Here is a 24,298-nt window from a genome sequence, read left to right on the forward strand (position 1 = left end):
TAGCTAGATATTAGCTTAGTTAACAGCAGTTGTGATGCAAACTACAGTTTCTGGTCGTTTTGTGACACTGAGTAAACTGCATGTACGATTGTGCTTGTTGTACTGATTGTTTTTTGTTTTCAACTGCAGTGAGAAAAGTGTTGCGTAACAGTTGCCTTTTGTAGACCTAGTGTGGCCCGCCAAATGGCTGTGATCTTGCTCTGCGGCCCACATGCTGAGTTGAGTTTGAGACCCCTGGTTTAGATAGAGTATTGCATGAGATATTTTGCTGCAACAAAAAAGTACATTTAAAGAAAAAAATTGCAAACACTTTTATGTACTCAAAGGCTTTCTCTTAAATTCTTCTTAAAATAGTCACTGATAGACATCAGAGAGAGATGTCTTAATAAATGGTTCCTTTTTTCTATGTCTCTATTTCCAAATGAGAAAAATAAGTGCCCTGGCCAGATAGCTCAGTTGGTTAGCGCATTATTTTGATACACTAAGGTTATGGGTTTAATCCCGAGTCAGGGCACATACAAGAATCACCAATGATTATATAAATAGGTAAAACAACAAATTGATGTCCCCAATTCCTTTCTCTCTAAAACCAATAAATAAAAAAACATTAAAATTTTAAAAAAAGAAAAGAGCTCAAATGAGAAGAATAAGACCTATTTTAAAAAAATTACATCTAGGTAGCTGCTTTAGAACCTCTTGCTTAGAAACACAAGATAACAATACTGGCCTCTTTAAGACATCAAAGCCACGCCTTCCTGACAATCCTGTCTGGTATGTCTTCTGTTCCATTCATCTTTGTTCTCACACTGCTAACAAACTGTTTGAATTACTGTAAGTCTGCAACATGCTTTGAAACCAGTAATCAAAAATTACTTTATATGTTAAAAATAATTTTAGCAATTCTCACTGGTTAGTCTTACTATCATAATAGAATCATTATCTCTATACCTTCTTTTACCCCACCAACAAAATTATAAATTTACTTAGAACTATATTATTCTATAATAAAGTTACACACTCTGCATTCTTTGTGGGCAAGGGTCATAACTTGGTCTTGTATCTCTTATACTTAGCAAAAGCTGGAAACAGGGTTGACGGTAAAAGTCACCTGCTATGCATTTAGTAACCTTTGCTATATTTTCTGAAGGAATGTACAACTTATCACACTTCCTCTCTGTTCAAGAGGAAAATATGTAACTTTGATAAATCTTATGACTATCTGTGGTCTGTCTGTGGGTCTGACAATTTTCTCTTTCTCTCCTGCCTTTCACACCTTACCATGAACTTTCTTCCAATCCTGAGCTCTTTTTGACCTGACCTCTTTCCTCTACATGTTCTAGTTCAAGACTAGGCAACTTCTGAATTGCTTCCAGAAACATTTACTGGTTCATAAAACTTCACCTTCTCCTTCTCTAACCCGTCATCAATTAGACAAACATTTTTGTTTGATGTTTTAATTACCCTAAATTCATATCCACTAATAGAAGCAATGCTTCTCTTAAAATTAAAAGAAAAAGAACTGGTTCTGGCCAGTGGCTCAGTAGATAGAGTATCAGCCCAGTGTATGGATGTCCTAGGTTCAATTCCTGGTCAGGACACACAGGAGAAGTGACCATCTGCTTCTCCACCCCACCTCTCCCTTCCCCCTTTCTGCAGCCAGTGGCTTGAGTGTTTGAATGTAGACCCTGGGAACTGAGGATAGCTCTGTTCGTTCAAATGTGTCAGCCTCAGGTGATAAAAATAGCTCTGTACTCAAGCATCAGCCCCAGACAGGGATGCTAGATGAATCTCCTTCAGAGCACATGCAGGAGTCTGCCTCACTATTTCCCCTCCTCTCACACACACAAAAAATATATATATATAAAGTAGAAAACATCTGTGATTTATTCAGTAAAAAGTTACCAACCTTTATTGAGAACTTACTATGTGCTAAGTAAGTTCTGAGCTAACCACTTCACTTATAATATTTAAATTAATCATCACAGTACTATGAGGTAGATATCATTTTGATTTCTAACTTCCAGATATGGACACTGAAGCTTGAAGAAGTTAAGTGGATCTGCAAAGAACATCACCATAAACTGGCATCATAACCCAGGTGATTTTGGCTTGAGGAACAAGGACCCCTAAATTTTATATGCACAAGTCAACATCTTACACCAAGACTGGGGATATCGTTAATCTAGAGCCACAGTCACAGTTACAGCTCAATGTACTTCATTCAGACAATTTCCTACAACAGAAATAATGGCTGATAGGAGCAAACTCTCCAGGCTCCAGGTGGAGTTAGCCCTAGACGTTCTAGTGGTGATATTTAAGGATAATTTACATGCAAAAAGTGAGAAAAATGAGAATGTAAAACAAAGAAAATACAGGTATCTTTCCAAGGCCACTAACTTTACATAGAGTACATACCTGGGATTTGGGAGTACTGAGGAGAAGAATTGTCAGTCGTCACAAATACAAGCTAGCTGGCAAGTGGGGTAACCTCTATGCGGGTGGGAGTGCAGCATGTCATAGCCGCCTGTCTTTGCAAATGCATCTTCACCCACCCCAGTGCATCCACAGGAGTGTCCCCTACTACCCATTTAATACTGAAAAAGCGAAAGTGCATTTTAAGGTCTTGTATCAGATTTGTCCTCTTGGAAAGCTATTAAGCTAGTTACTCTGCAGCACAGAGGGCTCTTCTTCAAGTAACTCTGACTATATCACACCACAGCCATCAGACAGCCCTGCACAACCGCCTGCATAATTCCTGTGAAAGGTCACCCATACTCCAATGTCTAAAGCCCTTTTTCTTTCATTAGAGAAAGGAAGAAAACGGTAAATCAGCTATTTTCAATTTTCCCAGAACAAAAACTGACATAAAATCCAAACACATTTTTTCTTCTCTTCAACATACTTTTAATAACTTCATTCAATTGCAAAACCTTGGAACCAAAGTTATCTTGCATTATGACCTAAGCCAAAATCCATTTTAACTTTTATTGCTGTATCTAGCTATTGATTCCATTCCTCAGATATCCTACCTGTATGTGTGGATTTTTCAGTGTTTAATGACATAGAGCAGAATATGGGTGCTATGTTAGGGACAATTTGTTTAATGATAAGCCCATCCATGCTACAATGGAGTAGTAAATAAACTCTCAAGATGCCAACGGGGAGTCCAGAATGAGAAATAGTTGGTCTCCTGTGTGGCATAGCTCAAAACATGTGTCCTACAGCCGACCTTGGGACTGTTGGTGATGGATTCACACATGGTCAAATAAAATAGATCACAAGTTGTATCAAAGGAGTACATTACCAGGTTATCAGATGATCAATTTTGTCTTCATAAAACCCCTACCCTCTCACAACACAGCTACCTGTCAGTATTTATCTTTTAAAATCACCCTCTCCTGTTTCCTCTAAGCTGATTCCCAAAAAACAGTATATTCAGAGGATTAGGGAGAGTATCTTTAATAGAAGGAAAGTAATAAAGAAATTTTCAGGGAAACTTGGCCTTTATTATTTTAAAAAATGATTCTTTAAATAGTTTGTGGATAAAATGTGATTTAATTAATATTATTTCTTCTGATTTCTTTTAAATAGACAACTTAACCATATGTTTTCTCTGAATCATTTAAGGACAATTTTTTCTATTGTTACTGCATTAAAAAAAGCTTTTTCTAAGAGGAGACAAAAAACTGGAAAGCTCCAGAATTGTGAGTATAAAGACTTTGAGCCCTGGCCGGTTGGCTCAGCGGTAGAGCGTCGGCCTAGCGTGCGGAGGACCCGGGTTCGATTCCCGGCCAGGGCACACAGGAGAAGCGCCCATTTGCTTCTCCACCCCTCTGCCGCGCTTTCCTCTCTGTCTCTCTCTTCCCCTCCCGCAGCCAAGGCTCCATTGGAGCAAAGATGGCCCGGGCGCTGGGGATGGCTCCTTGGCCTCTGCCTCAGGCGCTAGAGTGGCTCTGGTCGCAATATGGCGACGCCCAGGATGGGCAGAGCATCGCCCCCTGGTGGGCAGAGCATCGCCCCTGGTGGGCGTGCCGGGTGGATCCCGGTCGGGCGCATGCGGGAGTCTGTCTGACTGTCTCTCCCCGTTTCCAGCTTCAGAAATGAAAAAAAAAATAAAATAAAAAAAAAAAAAATAAAGACTTTGAAAATTAAGGTTCTTAATTAATGCCTCTGCTAATTCAAAATAAATAAGAGCCCTGGCCGGTTGGCTCAGTGGTAGAGCATCGGCCTAGCGTGCAGAAGTCCCGGGTTCGATTCCCGGCCAGGGCACACAGGAGAAGCGCCCATCTGCTTCTCCACCCCTCCCCCTCTCCTTCCTCTCTGTCTCTCTCTTCCCCTCCCGCAGCCGAGGCTCCATTGGAGCAAAAGATGGCCCGGGCGCTGGGGATGGCTCCTTGGCCTCTGCCCCAGGCGCTAGAGTAGCTCTGGTTGCAACAGAGCGACCCCCCCCCCCAGGGGCAGAGCATCGCCCCCTGGTGGGCAGAGCCTCGCCCCCTGGTGGGCGTGCCAGGTGGATTCTGGTCGGGCGCATGCGGGAGTCTGACTGTCTCTCCCCGTTTCCAGCTTCGGAAAAATACAAAATAAATAAATAAATAAATAAATAAATAAATAAATAAATAAGAGCAATATATATATATATTAGTATTTTTTAAGCATCTTGTCCATAGTGATTAAGTTGAAACTGTTTTATAAATAATTCAGGGGTAAAGTTACTAGAATCACAGATAATTTTATTCTCTTACAGGGAAAATAGGTCTGTGAACTGTGGGGCAACCTGGCTATTTGGTGGTTAAGGGCAGGGTTAAAGGGATGGGGATGGAAAAGAATCACACTAATAAGACAGCCCTAAAAAATAATTTTGGTAGCTAAATATTGTTAGAATTTTTCATCTGGATTTTTGAAGTTATTTGGCCTTTTGACAGAGACCACTATAAAGATGGCAAAATCAAGGCACACAAAGATTAAATGATCAACCTAAGATCTAGTTCAAATGCCCACAGCTCTTTTACATAACTTGGCTGTTCTTCCTCTGCTGATGTTCTTGCTTTAAAAAAAAAATCTAAAATTTTCACACTTGGATAATTTTAACCTAGTGTACTCCTAGGCATTCTTCAGTGTTTAAGAGGTAAGTCTTTCCATTCCTTCAGTTATCACTTGAAAGGAGTTAGGCTTTGCGCTAGACAAGAGAAAAAAAGGACAGCTCACAATGCTACTTTTTTTTTTAGTTTTGTTGAATTTATTGAAGCAACATTGGTTAATAAAATTATATAGGTTTCAGGTGTACAATTCTATAATGCATCATTAACATGTTGTATTCTGTGTTCACCATATAATTATCTGTGTCTATGAGTTTGTTTGTTTATTTTGCTTAATCCTTTCACTTTTTTCACCCAGTCCCCAATCCCCATCCAATCTGTTCTCCATGAGTCTGTTTCTATTTTGTTTGTTAATTTTATTCATTAGATTCCTCATATGAGTGAGATCATATGATAGTTATCTTTCTCTGACTGGCTTATTCCACTTAGCATAATGTTCTCCATGTCCATCCATGCCATCATAAAGGGTAGAGAGAAGACATAATATGCAAATATGAAATGACCAAACAATTATCACAAGATGTGTAGGCAAGGATCTCAAACACTTGATAAAGCATTGCGCAGGAGAAAGGAATATTGTCATCCATGAGACACAGGCAACATCAAGCAGGGCATGTATTCTTCACAAAATGAAACAGTCCCCTCCCCCAAAAGATATCAATAAAATGGAGAAGCTTGAAATATTAAATACAATGTAAGGGTAAGAAGAATAAATTTAGTAGGCATTCAATAAATATTAAAAGAATTGATAAATAGATAATAAGTAAATGGTATTTGGAAGAAGCTGAAATAGAAATAACATCTAAATAATAATAACAGATAAATAATATCTAAATATAAATATTCAATTGTTCTCTCTCCTCTCTCTCTCTCTCTCTCTCTCTCTCTCTCACACACACACACACACACACACACACACACAAGAGGTTGGAGATGGCCTGAACTTGCTTCTTCCTCTTAGTGAACTTCCTAAGTCAGGCCATCCTGCTTCCTCAGCAGGTAAAGGAACAATAAGAATTGAAGAAAGCAATCCCAGCCATTTGCTTTGGGAACAACAATGAGTGCCCTTTGGGTATTTTTCACTCTTTTCATTGGGGAAGTGAGTGTCCAGCCCTTTCTCCCCACACGGGCTCCAGGTGGGGCAGAGGAGCTGCCGGCTCTGTGCCCTGCCCTTTCTTACTTCCTTCCCACCCACATCCTCAAGGGTGGATCCAAGTTTTGTGAACAATCAAATTTAGACAATTTGTAAGGAGGTGATTTTAACAAATTCAAAATTACAAACACAACCTTAGCTACAGTGCCTTGGGAGGAACCCATGCCAGAGAAGAAGCCATGCAAACTGAAGGGACACTGTGGTTCACCCTGTGTACACCGTGCTTTTATGGTAAAATGCCTTTCCTCAGCCTTCTCCAGTAGCCAACCCTCCTCTGTCTTCACAAGATACTGAAATGTTCCAACCTTCATGCAGCATTCTCTGATACTTGATGCCCAGACAAGTAGCACAGTGGCTCCCAAGCTGATGCATTTTATTGTCACCAATACCACTTCTTTGATTGTTTTGTAACAGTTCATGTCTATCTTTGAGACTTCCACTAGACTGTGGGCTCCTGCAAGGGAGAGCTCCTGCCCTATTAGTCTTCATGTCCACACTACAGGGCTCTCAATAAAAACTTCACTGCTGAACTGAGGAACGGAATAGATGCAGAGGCAGGGTCACAGGGACAGAGGGACAGCAGTCAGAGGGAAGTGGGATGAGGGGTGTTGGGCAGAGAAAATGTATTATGCTCACTTTGTTGAGGATGGCGGTGCCCACATGAGGCCATCGCCCAGGTGATATTAATGTGTGTTGAGAATCCTTGTAGCCTGGGGCTTGGTTTTGGGATTAAGCCTTTCCCACTCTTTTTGATGTGGGGTGGTACAATCCAATCATGCCTCAGAGAAGTGACTGTATTAGAGACTTCCCTATTTTGTATATTGGATTAGAAGTTGTGAAGCTACAATATAAAATGGGGTAGATTACACGAGAGCTTGCGCTCTGGGTTCCTGGGATGATTAGAGGAGAGAGCAGAGAAGAGAGAGCAGAAGGAGGCCACGTGGAGTAGGTCAGGAGAAGCAGCCAAGATGGCGGAGTACTGAGTGAGATGCCAGTTTGTGCAGAGTTTGTATCTGGGATAAGGAAGGAGATGGGGAACTGAGGAGAATAAGGCTGGTGAGCTAGAAACCTTTGGTTCTAGGAAACTCGGATAAGTCAGTGGCTTTGTGAGCACTGAATGTGATTGAGTTTTGGAGCCCAGTGTGTGTTTTTACTTGCCCGCCGGGTGCAAGCTAGAATTAAAGACTATGGCCCACCAGTTTGTGGCTCCGTTGTTTCTTTACCAACTGTCCGAATCCAATGCGAACCGGCATGGGCCAGGCGGCTGCCATGATAGTGGCCCTAGCCCTGCCTCCTGGCTTTACAAGGGGATAGGATCAGAGAAGGGAAAGAGATTGGTGAAACTATATATACATAACACAGAGATACAGATACCAGGACAGGAAATCCTAAAGGGAAGGGAGGAGGAAGAGAGGGGGAGGGGAGCAAAGGGGATATAAAAAGGAACACAGAGGTGAGGGGTGAGGAAGTTATATTCAGTGGGACACTTGAATCCATATAAACAAAATAAATTAAAAATTAATAAAAATTTAAAAAATAAAAATAAATAAAAAGTTCATTGTATGATTGGGTAAATTATGTGTTTTGGTAAACAAATTGCCCATGCTTAAAATGACAAAGTACTATTATAGTTATATAAACTTATTAGTTTTATTTTTACTTGATTGTTGCCTTGATTAAAGAGCAGAGCCTGAACGAGCAGATTAGTTTCCTCATGTCTTTCTTATTCCCAAAAGAGAGCTGATTTTAAGGAAATGTGAAAATTTTCAAAAACTAAGATCTACAGGCAGGCAAAAACGCTGTATACCTCTCCAGGTAGCCCAGCAGACAGACTGCTCTTCTAGTCTTGATTAGCATTTTCAAATGGACAATTCTGGTGTAGAGTTTTGCAAGCAAAAGAAATAGAAGTTTGATTGGAAAAGATAACCGGTAAAATATTTGATTAACAAAATATTTTTGCAAGTAACAATGGAATATTAAATATACCACTTTGTGAGTGCAATATAATGAAGTTCAGGGAAAAAAATCATTTTGATTTATTTGATGCATTGTGACTTGGATTGACAAAAAAGGAGAAGAAAAGAAATTAGAAAAAACTAATTTGCTTCTTTAAGATATTTTTTTTTTTTGTCACAAAGCCTATAGGGGCAACTCAGTGGAAAAATAGAAACACACTAGCTGTTTATATTTTTATAAAGTCACAATAAAAAATATAAACAGAACCATAAAAGTAATAAGATATAAGAAAAACAAATTTAAAAAAACAAACATAATACTTTGTGTTCCTTCTTTATCCCCTATATTTTCTGTTTCTGAGATTTGTGTCTTTATTGCAGTCATAAATAGCTTATAAGCATCACATAAGATTTTCTTTTCTTTTAATATCTAACTATTTAACTATAGCTATTATAACAATAAAAGAGACAAACAATGCTGATTACTAAATTATAAAGTAATTAAGGACTAACGTATTATATTTAATATATTTATATCAATATTGATTAAAAATAATACAGATATACAATATGGCTTTTGTTTCTGACTTGGTTTCAGTCAGAACTTCATGTTAGAGGCCAAGTCTACCCTTTTCATGAATTCATCAGCAAATATTTGCACTTGGACAAGTTATAGAACTGGTAACCATGTTATGTTCCTTTTTTCTTTCCTCTTTTATGTACAATTCTCATAGGACAAAAAGGAAAACAAGTCAAACAACTACCTAGAGCACATAACTTTATGGTTATTATCTTCTACAAAGGACCTTTCCTAGGCTAAGAAATAACTTACTGAGAAGCTATTGAAATTGTGGCAGGATCTAAAGTCATTTATGTTCATTAAACTGATTTTCAAAATGATTTGGATTACCAAAAATTTACTTTTTCAACTAGCTTCCCATCCCCTTCTATTTCCTTATCAGCAAGTGAGATAAAAAGAAAGGGTATGCTGAAAAGAAAAGGTCGTTCTTTTTATTCTGATAAAATATATTTTTACACTGGACTTTTTAGCTGTTTGACAGAAAGATCACTATTTTAAATCACGAAAGCATTTCACAATGAAAAATTATTGGCATTATTCTGGTTTCATTAAATAAGAAAATTTGGCAATCATCAATATAATTATCAATTTCTCACAACATAATCACCATTCCCGGAGGAAAAGCAAAATTCTAAAAACTGTCATGTGATTATATTAAATTTGACTAGTGTGTTCTATATTTATACTTTGAACTTGTTTAAAATATATTTTTACTCTACTATCTGCATACAACATCAGCTGTCCTATTTGTTTTGAAGGGTAAAGCTGCTACTATATGTAAACTATAAGTTTCAGACCCTTTGTTTACCCCTGTAGCCAAATTGTACTAAAAGCAGGTGAAAATTTTATAGATATGCTTATTTTGTTGACCTTTACTTTATTTCAAGAAAGTTGGAGGTGGCACAGTGGATAAAACGTCAACCTGGAAATGCTGAGGTCGCAGATTCGAAACCCTGGGCTTGCCTGGTCAAGGCACATATGGGAGTTGATGCTTCCTGCTCCTCCCTCCCTTCTCTCTCTGTCTCTCTCCTCTCTCTCTCTCTCCTTCTCTCTCTCTCCTTTCTAAAATGAATAAATAAAAAAATTAAAAAAAAGAAAGTTGGATAATTTATTTCTATTTGCAGCTAAATTTATTCTAAAGCATTCCTGAAGAAAAAATAAAATTAAAAATACAAAATGTCAAATTGGGATGTAATTTGCTTCATTCATAATAATATATTTACTTTTAAAGAAAAATATAAAAAGAACTGAAAAACAAGAAAAAAAGAATGAGGAAAGAAGCAAAAGGGAGTTGGGAGTGAGAAAATAGAGAGAAAAGAAGGAGAAAGAAAGAAGAATTTTCATGCTATTTTCAAACTGAGTCACTTAGAGTGCATCCAGCCAGAAGAGGATTCTATAATTGTATAATTTTAAAATCAATTTTAATATTCAATAATTATCAAGATTGGGTTGTAGAACTTTAGAAAGGTAGTAAAACTTATAAAATAAACAAACAAATAAATAAAACCGAGTTTCAATGACTTCTTGATCCACTACCCAAATGAGCAAAGATTAAGTGCTGCTCAGTCGGGTTGATTTTCCACTCTTTATTAGCTTGTATCAACAGTAATGTCCTTAGAGTTCCGAATCTTGTTTTCATTTGTTTGTGCCTCCCAGGTGTAATGTTAATTCACCTAGTAAGCCCAGCACGTGCAAATCATAAGAAAAGCCACAGCTCACACAGTATCCTGAAGTCTCTATTACTGAGGTTTCAAGTGGCCAAGCAATAGAAAATAAATGGACCCCAGAGCCTAAGAGAAAAGATTTAAATGATGGGGAAACTTTGTATGGATATCGGCTCTGCTGATTAAAGAATGAATGTGGGCACAATTTCTAGATGTGTAAGAAAGAGAGGAGTGATAAAAAATAGAGAATTACACTACTCAGTAGGAGGTCAATGTAATTCTGCTCAGCAAAGAAATACAATCCCATGCAGAAAATAATGATGAGCCAAAATGTGCAGTGGACTCTACAGGACAAGTTAAGCATATTAGTTCATTGTCATTTTATTTATTGATTTCTAGAGTAGGCATTGACTGTTCAATGGAATAAAGATGGGAGCAGGGAAATATGATTAAAAATAAAGACAAGGAAGGATGAAAAGGAGGAAGAAAAACAGGAACAAATTCTGAGGTCAATTTTTTAACTCAAAGACTAAAAATTATTATTGTGATTTGTGAAGCAAATATATATATATATGCATGTACAGGTATGTATGTATGTATATATGTATATATCTTAAATATCATGTGTCAAAAAGATTCTATATGAATTGCTATATAATGGAATAAATTTGTATTTTGATCAATGAAAAATTGGGTCACAATCTTATTATTTAAATGTCTACATACTTATGAGCATGTGTTGAATCAGTTTACCCAAAGAACATATTGTGAATCCTTGAATATATGCGCTCCTTTTTGTACACTGAAAAATTTTTATTTAATGGGTAAGCATTTTGTGCAGAAGTAATGGTAAATAAAGTACATATTAAGTTCAGCAAATATTTTTAATTTCATAATTTAAAAGTTGAGCTAAACTCTTTAATTATAGTACAAAATGAAAACATACTCTAATTTCTGAGATATAATGGGTATCTTGAGCACAGAATTATTAGAATGGGAGATTATTTTACTAAAATTTTACTTAAATTCATACTAGAATTGAATTTTGTTTATATACCTAAAACCTATATCTTCAACTATAAACTCACATCAAATTTCAGGTAAATATACAAAAAAACCCCCAAAAATACAGACTGCAATTTGTTCATTCAGCATTTACTGATTGACTATGCTGATTCTCTAAGCTGCTGGAACACAGCAGAGAATCCCGGCCCTCATGGAATTCACAATCCAGTGAGAGGAGACAGATGATAAACTATTTTTGTAATAAGTGAGGAAAACTACCTAGTATGCTGGAAGTAAGAAATACCATGGGAAAGTAATAGAACAGAGCAACCAATATAGGAATTGTTGAGAATGGGGTGTACAGTAAAACATTTAGTTTATATTTTAAAAGACAATAGTGAATGATTGTATGGGTGGGGGTAATGTGGAGGAGGGAATAGGGGTAAATAGTGATGGATAAAGACTTTAATTAGGAGTGGTGAACATACAGCCCACAGAAATGGGCTATAGAATTGGGGGACTGAGACCTGTATAATTATGTTAACCCATGTCACCCTAATAAAATTCAATTAAAAAAAAACATTAGTTGGTAGGAAGTAGTTCAAGTACTGACATATTTTGAGGGCTAAGTAAATATAATTTCCTGATAAATTGGGTATCTTCTAAAAAGAGAGCCCTAAGTCAAGAAAGGCTCCAAGGTCTTTGGCTGAGCACCTGACAGGATGGAGTTGGTGTCAACTGAGATGAGGAAGGTGGCTAATAACTACCTAGGCACCAAAGTTAATGAGTTTTTCTTAGTTGTGATCTTAAACGCTGTTAAGTACTACATTTTTGTTTGTGAAATCTCATCTTTCAGTTTGGTGGCAGCAGTTTTCTGAGGCTCTTGCTTCTATCTCTGGCTGCCCCTTCTGTCTCCCTCATTGCCTCCTCTTCTCCTACTGGTTCTTACATCTCCACATACCTGTAAGTCTCTCTTCAGTCTGTTCTCTAATTCTGCACCCTTTCTAGGAAAATCACATCCACCTCACCTTCTACTATCATTCTTTGATATATCCCTCAGTCGTTTACTCTATAAACACTTCTCTGATGAAGGTCATCACCAAATTGTTTCACTCTCCCACCCAAAATATCTAATTCTAGTTCCAGCAATTTAGCAACATAAACAAATGCATTCTCTTTTTCCCTTTTTTCTCGGAGCCTTGGCATCAAACATGTAAAAGTTATAAAGCATACCAAAATATCGCCACGCTTGAAATAAATAAAGGAAGTTTCTATAAATGAAGGGGAAGGTCACTGTGATTCTTGTGATAGTAGGCAAGTCAACCAAATTATCTTAGTCAGTTATATTTTCTGTTAACTGAATAATTATCAATGAAGCTGGCAACTTTTTGATAACTTTCTAAGACCAATTTAAGTTGGCACAAATTTAGTAATAGTGATATTTTGTATCTAGAAATAAATATTATATAGATATATTTCTTGGCATTAAAAAAATCCAGTATAGGTTATATACTATTACCTTTCTTTGATATTGTGATTCACTATTCACAAACTCCTAAGATACAAGAACGACTTTTCATATGCCATCACCTATGTGAACCAATCTTTTCCTCTCTAAGTAGAGTTCATCACTTTCTCATCTGGACTGCAAAATATACTTTAAATTTACCTGAACTGCAGAATGCACCATTATATTACAAGCATTAGTCAACCCATTGTTTTTTTTCTCCTGGGGACCATGAGCTTCTCAGAAAGCAGAAAACACTTGTGCTCCAATGCTTCTAAACATCTGACAGGTTTGACTGACAAACATTTTAGTCCTAAACAAAGTAAACTACTTTGAATCCCTTTACTTCTTCATATATAGCACATTGTAATGCTTAAATACATAGGACAGTAAGTAGTCTATAAAATCAAAACAAAGATTTGTTTACCTTCTCTTAGCAAAAACTATATATGCATGGAAATACCGAAAGTAATTCATATGCACAGATTGGGCAAGTTCAGTTAATACAAACATCAATATAAACATAGTGATAAAAATTAAAATGTGTGGCATATCTAAAACTATCCAATCATGTTTACATGAATCAACCAAGTTAATCTACCAACTGGTAAAATCTATTGTATTGATCAAGCGTTCTATATTATAAAGAATATTACTAAATCTCACAAATTCTCAAGTGTATGTATATGTACATAACAATTAAGTATGGCTATCAAAAAACAATTAAGTATGGTTATAAAAATTATATGGCTATATAATTTTAATTTAAATTATACACTTTGTTAAAGTGCAATTATTGGCATTATATTTCATCTCTTTTCTGGAAAATGCCTGACATAAAAAGTTTCCATATATGTCCCTAATAATAATAGCTGTTCGGTGAGTGAACCAACTAAATATATATGAATATTTAAAACATGATTTTATAGCCTGACCTGTGGTGGCGCAGTGGATAAAGCGTTGACCTGGAAATGCTGAGGTCGCCGGTTCAAAACCCTGGGCTTGCCTGGTCAAGGCACATATGGGAGTTGATGCTTCCAGCTCCTCCCCCCTTCACTCTCTCTGTCTCTTCTCTCTCTCTCTCTCCCTCTCTCTCCCCCCTCTAAAAATGAAAAAAAAAACAAAAACCATGATTTTATATAGTGATGGTTTTAATTTATATTTACCAATTAGTAGCTTGTGAATTTGTTTTAATAATATTTTAAAATGCATTTAAAAATGTATCAATACAAAAATTAAACTATATTATAATATTATTGCACAGGTGATGATCTATGAAGAAAAGCTAATAAATGATTAACTGGGGACAAGAGGTAGGCTACTGGTAAGGAAGAGGTGTAGAGAGCCTCTTAGGAATGCAGTAGTATCTCACTTACTGATGATGCTCAGATGGATGTTTACTTTATGATTATTTGTTAAATTTTACATACACGCTATACATGATACATATGTTCTATTTCATAATTTTTTAAAAAAGAAAAAAATAGCTTTGTTTGTAATATCTATATTTATTCCCTAGGGCTATGGTAACAAACAGCCACAAACTGGATGGCTAAAAACAACAGAAATTTTCTCTCTCATAGTTCTGGAGGCCAGAAGTCTAAAATATAGGTCTCAGGGAGGCCATGCTGTCTCTGAAGGCTCTAGGGAAAAGCCTGTCCCATGTCTTTCTTTAGTTTCTGTTGTCAACCACAATATAAGCCTTTACTTGGCTCATGCATACATCACTCCAATTTCTGACTGCAATGTCTTGTCTCATGGCATTCGACCTGCACATCTTTTTGTGTGATTCTTCCCTTGTGATAAGCACACCCAGTCATACTATATTAGAGCCCAGCCCAATCCAGTGACCTATTCTTAACTTGATTATCTCTGCAAAGACTTTGTTTTTCAATAAGGTCACTTTCACAAGTACCCAAGGCTGGGACTTCCACATCTCTCTGTGGAGGCTGAGAGTGGAGGTGGGGGGCAGGGACATAGTTCAACCCATAACAACATCTATCTCAGAAGTTTTTCTAATGACAATAAGAAAGAAAAGTTAAAGCTATTATTATTATTTTAATTACATGCAGGGTATTTTTTTATATATTCATGCATATATATTCTGTCAGTAACTTGGTAAATTTATATAGTAAAGGGTATATAGTATGTATAGGAATGTGTGTGTGAGAAAGAAAAATACAATAATTAAACTATCAAAAATTAAGTCTATCACAAGTCAGGCCTCATAGAAATTTGGCCGTATCCATTCTCCCAGTTAAATGTACAGTTAATGTGATTCCCACTATAAAATCGAGACAATGGGTGTATGGCAGAAATCTTTCTTGTAGCATCTGCTTTTTTACGTCTCCAGATTCTTGAGCATGTTTGTCTTCTTTTTGTTGCTTTTGCAATCATTGGTTCTCAAACTTCCAATTAAAAAGTTAAGTATAAGTTTTTGTTTATTTTGCAGTGGTATCTTTAAATATTTATGAAGAATCTTAAGTCTGATTCACTTTAAGGAAATATAGAGAAATTAATAATTGATGTGGCTGCTTTGCAGAAAATTAAAGGTTGAAAGCACATGTTAAAAAATTAAATCATCTATGGCTAAGACAGCAGATGTTATTTATTAAAAATCTTGCAAAAAATGTAAAATTAGGTCCTTTCCCCAATCAAAGTTAACGGAAAACCTAATGATTCATTTCAGCATCTCAGATTCTAAGACCTGAGGCTAGTCAGAGACTAGACAATAAAGAAGAAAGAGAAATTTCAATTCCTATCCCATAAGTTTTAAGACTGCTGCTTGTTTCCACAGATATGTGAATAAGTAGGAGGTGGATTCTGGATGGCCGAGAGGCAGGACCCATTTATAGTTTTAGTATTCATTTATAATTATAGAAATCATATTGCTTACTAGCCATTTTGACACAAAATAACTTTAAAGAGTAACTGCATCTCTTACCCATTTGTTTATGTATTTAACATAAATAAAATAATGAAAGACAAAGATGCAGGAAATGTTGGGTTAAAAATTCTTGCTACCATTGGGCATAGGCAATTCCAACAGCTGGTAAAAGAGCAGCTCACACTTCATCACAAGGTTTATGGAACTTTTACTCTTGGCTGGAAGTATTATTTAGAGGGCAACCTTTCTATAAAAGTTCAGCAATTTTATTTCTGCCTAGAGAATGAGAGAAAGTCTTACCTGAACACTGACAATTCTAAAGGCGGACGAGTGGAAAGCATAACCTCTATAAGTCCTTCCCGTATCTTCATTTTCTTACCTTACACTAGAAAAAAATAATAAATCACAGAGCAAGTTCAATGAGCAGAAAACTACACTCCTGTTTTACCTTTATTACTTTCTGTCTAGTCTTTTTGAAGGTGTCATTTTTAAAGATCATTTATTCATCTAACCAAATTTAGAGCCTCCTTTATTTCTTTGCAATAAAATTTCCCATTACTTGATGGATTATCTTTTATAATTCTGGTTTACCCATCACTGCTACTGGAAGGTCCCCTTAAAGCACCTGTCCTTCTAAGGAATGGTTGGTGTCATCAACTTACAATGCAGAAGGCAATAATTTATATATTAATTGCAAGCATAAATTAGGAAAAACTATTCTGAGTTCCCTCAAAAGTGAAAATTTTAATATTTCTCATGTGAGCAGACTTTAAAAGTCATGTGTATCCCTAGTATACATAAAGTGTCCTGAAACTTGAAATATTTTCCCCACTTTATTAGAGTTGACTATTTTTCTAAAGACTTTCTTTAATTTAAGCTCTTATATATCCAGTTGGTCCTATCAAAGGAGTCATGTAAAAGAAAACTGTCTCCATCACAGAATTAACTGGAAATTCTCATTATGTGATATCGACTGTGGTTCCAGGAAATGTTCTGGGTTGAAACATTGATTTCCCATAGTCTCATGACTGGAGGTGTCAACAAAATACCCTTGCCCCATCCAGCTCCTATGAAATGTCCCTTGGCCACTTGATAGAGGTCACTGAGGTTGTGTAATCCCACAGACCATTGGTGTACTTCTTACATTGGCAAATTACTTTCTCTGTGAAATTCAAGTAAAATAAATTAATCATTCTTCCCCCCGCCCCTAAATGCTTAGTACCTATCTCTTCAAATTAAGTATATAGCCTGGGATCCTACTTTATACTCCAAAATGTGCTTGCACATATTTTTGCCTACTACATACTATAAAATAAAAAAATATTGTGCTACTGAATGACTGGCCTCCTCAGGTAGTTAAATTGCAACAGTGTCTTCCAAGTATTGTTATGTATTGTGTCCTCTTGGCATAATCTCTGCAACAATGTTATACAAAATCAATAGTATCTTTTTTCTTGATTTAATTAATTTATTTAAGGAAACAAGAGAAATTATTTCAAAGGTTTGAAAAGAATGGACTGGGATTGTTCATCTGGCTTTCAGTAATATTAGTGAAATCATTCTGCATCATGATCAAAATATGTAGCCTGTACATGAAAAAGTAGCTGCTTGCTACTGCCAAATTTAACATATAACTATTTAATAGGAGTAATTTAGGTTAGAACTTAAAATAATCATCCTCATTGTAAAGATGTAGTAGATGTTGTGATGAGCATCATACCCCCACTCAGGCCCCGGCTCAGGGCTTCAGGACTTATTGCCCCAGCTGCTAGGAGAACTGTCCGCAGCTGTCTGTCTTCCCCAGAAACTGCCTTTTAGAAAGTGACCTGGACAAAGACAGTTGTCTCGTAACTGCAAGCCTTCTTCCTGGGACTACAGTATCCAATGACTGGTATAAATTATAAAGTATAATACATAGATAGCATAAACTACACGTAACTTATATAGTATATTAGTATGTTTTTTAATTGCTAACAGCAAATATTTATTCATGATTGAAGCCAAGAAGAATTTATAAATGTTTTTAATACCTATATAATATATAGTAGTATAATATACATAACATATATAATCTACTAATATAGAATATAGAATATGTAATATAAATTAATATAGTATATGGAGTATAGTATATAGATTAATATAATAAAAAGTATACAGATTAGTATAGTACATAAAATAGAAAATATCATAGAGTACAGGGTTGGGAATATACAGTATAGCATATAGTTTACAGCATACTCTCTTAGTATAGTATATAGACTACTACAAAGAAACAACAAACACCCTTGGACCCTGAAGTATGGGGTAACTCTGTTACTGAGACAGCACCACAGCTCCAACTTCTCTCTCTGCCCAGACCTACCATCTTGTACTGGACTTCCCTGACCTCCCTCTCCATTCTTTTCTTCACTCTCACTCCCAACCCGTTTTCTCTTCCTTTTCCTCCCCCCTCTCTTTCTCCCTTTCCTTTTCTTCACTTCCCTTTCATGGTTGTCTCCCGAGAGGAATCACTGATGAAGTCCTACCGGTAATATCAGCCTCAGAGTCAGCTTCCCTGGGAATGCAATGGCAACCAATGTTTAAAAAGATGAGACTTCAACTCAAATGATTTTGTGAGATTCCTTCTCTGGACAAAATTTTTAAAAAGATAAGATAAGGGGTTATTTTCCTGGATTCATCTGAACCAACCTAAACTTTTATACATTAAATGATGTTGACAATATAATCATGGAGTGTGTTGAAATAGTTTTTTAAAAAATCAATCAGAGTACACCTAAGAATGATTCAACAGCAAAGAGTAAGTACAAATTCTATTAAAAACACAAAGTAATTTCACCAGTGATCCATCTCTTCTTCAACATTTTATTTTTTTAGTAAGTTATTTTTTCTCATTAATTTCTCTCGCCTTCAAATGATACAGATATATTCATTCTCATCAAAATAAATCAAATATGCAGACTATTCACTCTACATATATTTGTATTATACTCCCTTTTGAGAAATAAACTACAGTGATTTTAATGAATGTCTAGAAGCTCATTATCTCTATGCATATTGTCAAAAGAAACATGGACAGTATTTAAAAAGCATCAGCAACCCCAAAATGTGTATGCTCACATTAACAAGGGGCCCAGACATTACGGTTGGCAAAAAAGGCACCAAGAACCGAATCACTCTGCATTACCAATGGTCTCTGATCTCTTCTTAGCAAAACATCAATCAGGAGACTTTGGGTTTTTTTACTGAAAAGTTTTCAGACTTGTTTTACTTTCACATTATTCCAATTCACAAGCAAATGGCTGGTATAAAATCATCTGGCCATCACTTCAGAAGGGCCACCGTGTCTAAGATGATGGCATGTGGCTAAGCTAAAAAAGTGTGTTCTTCTTCACATTTTTGTATTCCTGTCTCATTACACAGTTAACGTACTGTTTCCTCATCTAATGTAACATAATATGACAAGTACGATTTGAGGAAAGAAATCATTTTTTATACTAAATAGCTATTCTCTGTTGGAAAAGCTGATATCTATCTTCACTTCCCTGAAACCACCAAATAGCACCACAGCTTACGCCAACATCTGCTTGCAGACACTGGCTAATGAGTTGATGGCTGACTTTTAAAAAATACGAGTAGTTTGGCACGTCGCATTCCACGCCCAAAATTATGACATATGATGTTTTATAGCTTCCAGTTTGCTTGAAAAAGCTGTGTTCTTTTTGTGTATCATCTTTTCCTGTCCTGTTTACATATTTTACCACCTACATGGATTCACACAAAAATATTGAGTTTCTTTTCATTTCCTTAATTAAGACAAACTACATAATTCCATAAATGCCAATGGAGAAAAAAAATGTATTGCTAAGTTCTGCTCCTTCTAAGATAAAAGCACAGAAAAAGATGGGCCAAGACTGTCTTTGCTTCCCATATGTTGCAGTCTTGAAAAGAATGTATTTGTTTGCCCCATTTGAATTAGTGGGCGCAAACATATCATTCTCTCTCCAGTGATACATATCACAACCTTTAGATACAGTTTTTGGGATTTTTGGTTTGTTTTGTATGTGTGGAGGGAGGAACAGACAGACAGGAAAGGAGAGAGTTAAGAAGCATCAAATCATAGTTGTGGCACCTTAGTTTTTCATTGATTGCTTTCTCATATGTGCCTTGATGGGGTTGGAAGGACTACAGCAGAGTGAGTGACCCCTTGCTCAAGCCAGCAACCTTTGGGCTTAAGCCAGCAACCATGGGGTCATGTCTATGATCCCACACTCAAGCCAGAGACCCCTCACTCAAGCTGGTGAGACTGCACTCAAGCCAGATGAGTCCGCACTCAAGCCATTGACCTTGAGGTTTCAAACCTGGGTCCTCAGCGTCCCAGTGATGCTCTATTCACTGTGCACTGCCTGGTCAGACTAGGTAAAGTTTTCAGGTAACTTTACAACATTGGATGTTAAACAATTCTTCTGAAACCTTTAGAATTCTATGAACTATTAATATGAACATTAAACAACTTTCGTAGCAGAGGATCACATTTAAAGTGTTGACATTAAATTCAGTTTTTGATTGTCCTCCTCCATCATCACTAGTGCTGTTCACATTGTCTCTATTACACTGGGGAACAAAATTATTGTCACATCCACAAAAACACTTGTCCTTACCTAATTCGAGTGTGCTGATCTCAAATCTGACATTTATTTTCTCTGTAAGCTACAGTTTTTTTCTGCAATTTAAGATTTTAGGTTTTCATCTTATCTTAATATTTTCAACATTTAGTTTAACACAATGAAGCAGAATGTCTTTTGGGGCATCATCTTTGTGAAAATATAATAATTTATATAATGCAATAAATACACTAATTCACTAAAAGATATGATTGCATCAGAATTTGTCTACAATATCAAAATAGAACATATTAAAACACTTATTTTAATCATAAAATTTGCACAAAACTTATTTAAATTCTATTCAGGCAAAAATTTGTGTTTGTAGCTCTTGCATTTGTGTACTTGTTGAGGACAATCTCATTTGATGCTCCAGCAGTAGTCTGCTCATCACTAATAGCTCCAAGATTTTTGGGAAACTTATCAAGGTAACTGTTCACGAAGTGAATCTTAATGCTTATGTTACATTCAATGTCGCAGAAAGCCAACAGCATCCTTTGAACCAGAACTTCATAGTTTTCTGCTTTTTTGTTGCCAAGGAAGTCCTTTGTAATTGCCACAGAAGACTGCCATGCTGCTTTCTCCTCCTTATTCATCTTTCTGGCAAATTCTTCATCACGTATGAGGGTTCGAATTTGAGGTACATCGAATACACCTGCTTTTATCTTCTCAAAAGACAAGGCAGGAAAAGCAGAAATTATATGCTGAAAGTATTCACTTTCTTTATTCAAAGCCTGAACAAACTGCTTCATTAAGCCAAGTTTGATGTGAAGTGGGGGGGAAATGATCCTGTCTCAATTAACTACAGGTTCATTCACAATATTTTGCATCCTTACTTCCAGACCTTCACATTTCAGCCATTCCTCTGTGTCCAGTGTTTCTCCTGAGCTCGGCTGTCCCACAAACACAGAAAGCAAGGATACTTCGTGAAACCTTTCTGATAGAAGGAAATTTACCATTTTAAGATCCAAACAAATGGTCAAGGTATGCTCCTCATACTTCAGAAAGTCGAGAACAGTTTTTATGTCATTCTTACTAAGTCATTTAATTCCAGTTGGCTAAACTGCTGAGGGGTTAATGACTGCTTGCCACCAGATGAAGACCCTTCAGATTCTACAACCATTTCCTCATGCATCTTATCAAAATACACTTGATCATCATGTTCACTTTCTTCATCCTTAGAAGAAATAAAACCATTGAAAACTGGAACCAGGAGTGTCTCAGAGTGTGGGATAGATCGTATTGCTGAAGGAATATTAGGATATGCGATCATATGCCATTTTCTTCTTGCTGATGCCCTTTGTATGGATCAGACAGAAATAACAGTCACTGCTGTGGTCCTTAGGTTCACACCACACCATGGGAATACCAAAAGGCAAACCTTTGCGTTTTTCTTTTGTCCAGTCATGAAGCATTTTCTCACAATTATGACACACAATATGAGGAGCCCAATTCTTGTCTTGATCGCCAAGGGGAACTTGAAAATAGGCAATATATGCACATGTCACAAATGATGAAATATTGCGCCTTTGACGTTGAAATGTGTAACAGCTACATATGTAACAGAAGGTGTCAGGACTCTTCTTACATTTATGCCTACTCGAAGAAGCCATGATTCAATCTTAAAACAAAATAAGAGAGTGTTTTTATCAGATAATAATTTTTTACATTTAAAAACAACTACAATTATGTAAAAGTGATGTTTGTAAAACATTAATTGCCTTGTGGTTATGTTCAATCCAAGAGTTGTTGCCCTTTAACTACAATTTAAAAACCAATGCATGCCTTTAACTGTAACAAAAAGAAATTAAAATTGCATAAAAATTAGAGCATGCACCAAAAATTGGATTTCAGATTTGGAATCAGCGATGCAGAAATATATAGAAATAGTTCTAAAACCTCATGCAACAGAAAATGAAAAAAAATTGTTCCCCAGTGATTAGTTCATCTTTGATTTCTGTCTAATTGACTCTGAGATAAAACAACAAAATTTTTCTATGGGGAAAATTTCTCCAATTTTAAGGCTGAGTGTCCTTTTCTTAAGCTTAAATGAAAAATAGCAATGGTGTTGAGGGGAGAAAATAACATTCAAAAATTTTAAATGTCTATTCTGATTTAATTTTTATAAAACATTGATGGTATATGTGATATAGGATAGAATTTTGAAATTCCAATTCCTTAATGAAAGATTAATCCAGCCTATCTGTGGACAAGTCCTGCCGGGGGTGAGGACGATGGAGACTCAAAGACCCGACTCCGGGGACCAGGTTCAGTGACGCAGATCCACTTTATCCAGCAAGTAAGCTAGCTTATATACACAGGTTCAGCCTATAGGGTGTTACAGCGTGTTTCTCAAAGCCAGCGGCTGAAAAGGTCAGGGAGATGAGCGGTTGGTGCTAAGTCACTTCCTTATTGTGGGTGAGCTCCCTTCCTGGGTGTGCCCAGGAGGCTTCTGGGCACTGGGTCACTGTGGTCAGAAACTTCTACCCTCAGAAAACAAGCAGTGGGGATGAGCATAGGAAGGGCATTTTGGGAAATGCATAGGTATATTTTCACACCTGTTTTCTATTTCTATTTATTTTGGTATTTTCTAGTTGGTAATCCAGCACTCCATTTTTCTCCATTCCTTCAATATGTTTTTTTTCTTCCAGACAGAAATACCACATTTCGTGTAGTTTAAATACAACATAGATGTCACCTGTTTGTGGGCAAGTGGGGGCTGTGTTGTTATCCACCCTCCTTATAAATTCTCACAGTGTTGTTACTGACATTGACATAATTGAATAATTAATATACATAAACTGAATGTAAAATAAATCAATAATATAGATACTAAATAAATTTTTAAAATAAGAAAGATGGTGAATTTCATCCGTGCTAAGCATTGGATAAAGATACAGATAGAAACTTTGGATACACTGAAAACATGTTTAAAAATGTCATGAATCATCAACTTAAACAATGTGTTTTTCACCTAATAAAATATCAGTTTTGTTAAAGATTTTATGCATTACTCTTAGAATATTTTTTAATATAAATAGTCTACTTAACAATTCAATGTGTTTGTTATCAATGCCTCAGCCTTTGAATTTGGGGCAAGCTACCTTAAAAACAAGGTATCATCTTTTATAAAAGAACAATTATTTTGTCTATACAAATAGCTTTGTCTATATTCCAGTAGTACAATTCTAAGCTAAATAAGTAACATGTTAGTACCTAGGTAAGTACCTAGATAAAATATTCTGGAGTGTCAGGCATGCTGTATTCTGTCTTTTTGAGTTATTGCATAACAATGAGTTTATAATAATGTTTCAAGAGAGATGAACATCATACTAGATATTTCATTTAAGATCCAAAATAAGTAATACATTCCACGTTAGGCAGGTTTGCTGTTTGGGGTGTTCAAAAAGAAAAAAATAATATATATATACACACATCCTATATTATGATTTTTGGGGGAAGCAAACAAGAGGGGTGACATAAGAAAATTAGCCTAACCTCTCCTGTGAGAAAACAAAGGTGGTGGGATCCAGGGGAGTAGACAGGAGCTCTGCAGGTCCTTCAGGCCTGAACTTCTGTGGTTTTTATTTCTACTAGATCTTAGCCAAAAGGGCAAGAAGTGATGTGATTTTTATTTCTAAATGAGTAAACATTAGCTTCTAAAATTTTTCACACTTGGAGAATAAAATAGTATCTAAGGCAATTTGAAACAGCTTTAGTAAGTCATCCTGCTAGTATCATAACAGTTCTTTCTTTTTCTTTTTGGTACGTTTCTTCCAAACTTAGT

Source organism: Saccopteryx leptura, chromosome 3 (genome assembly GCF_036850995.1).
Source record: "Saccopteryx leptura isolate mSacLep1 chromosome 3, mSacLep1_pri_phased_curated, whole genome shotgun sequence".
Taxonomy (NCBI): domain Eukaryota; kingdom Metazoa; phylum Chordata; class Mammalia; order Chiroptera; family Emballonuridae; genus Saccopteryx; species Saccopteryx leptura.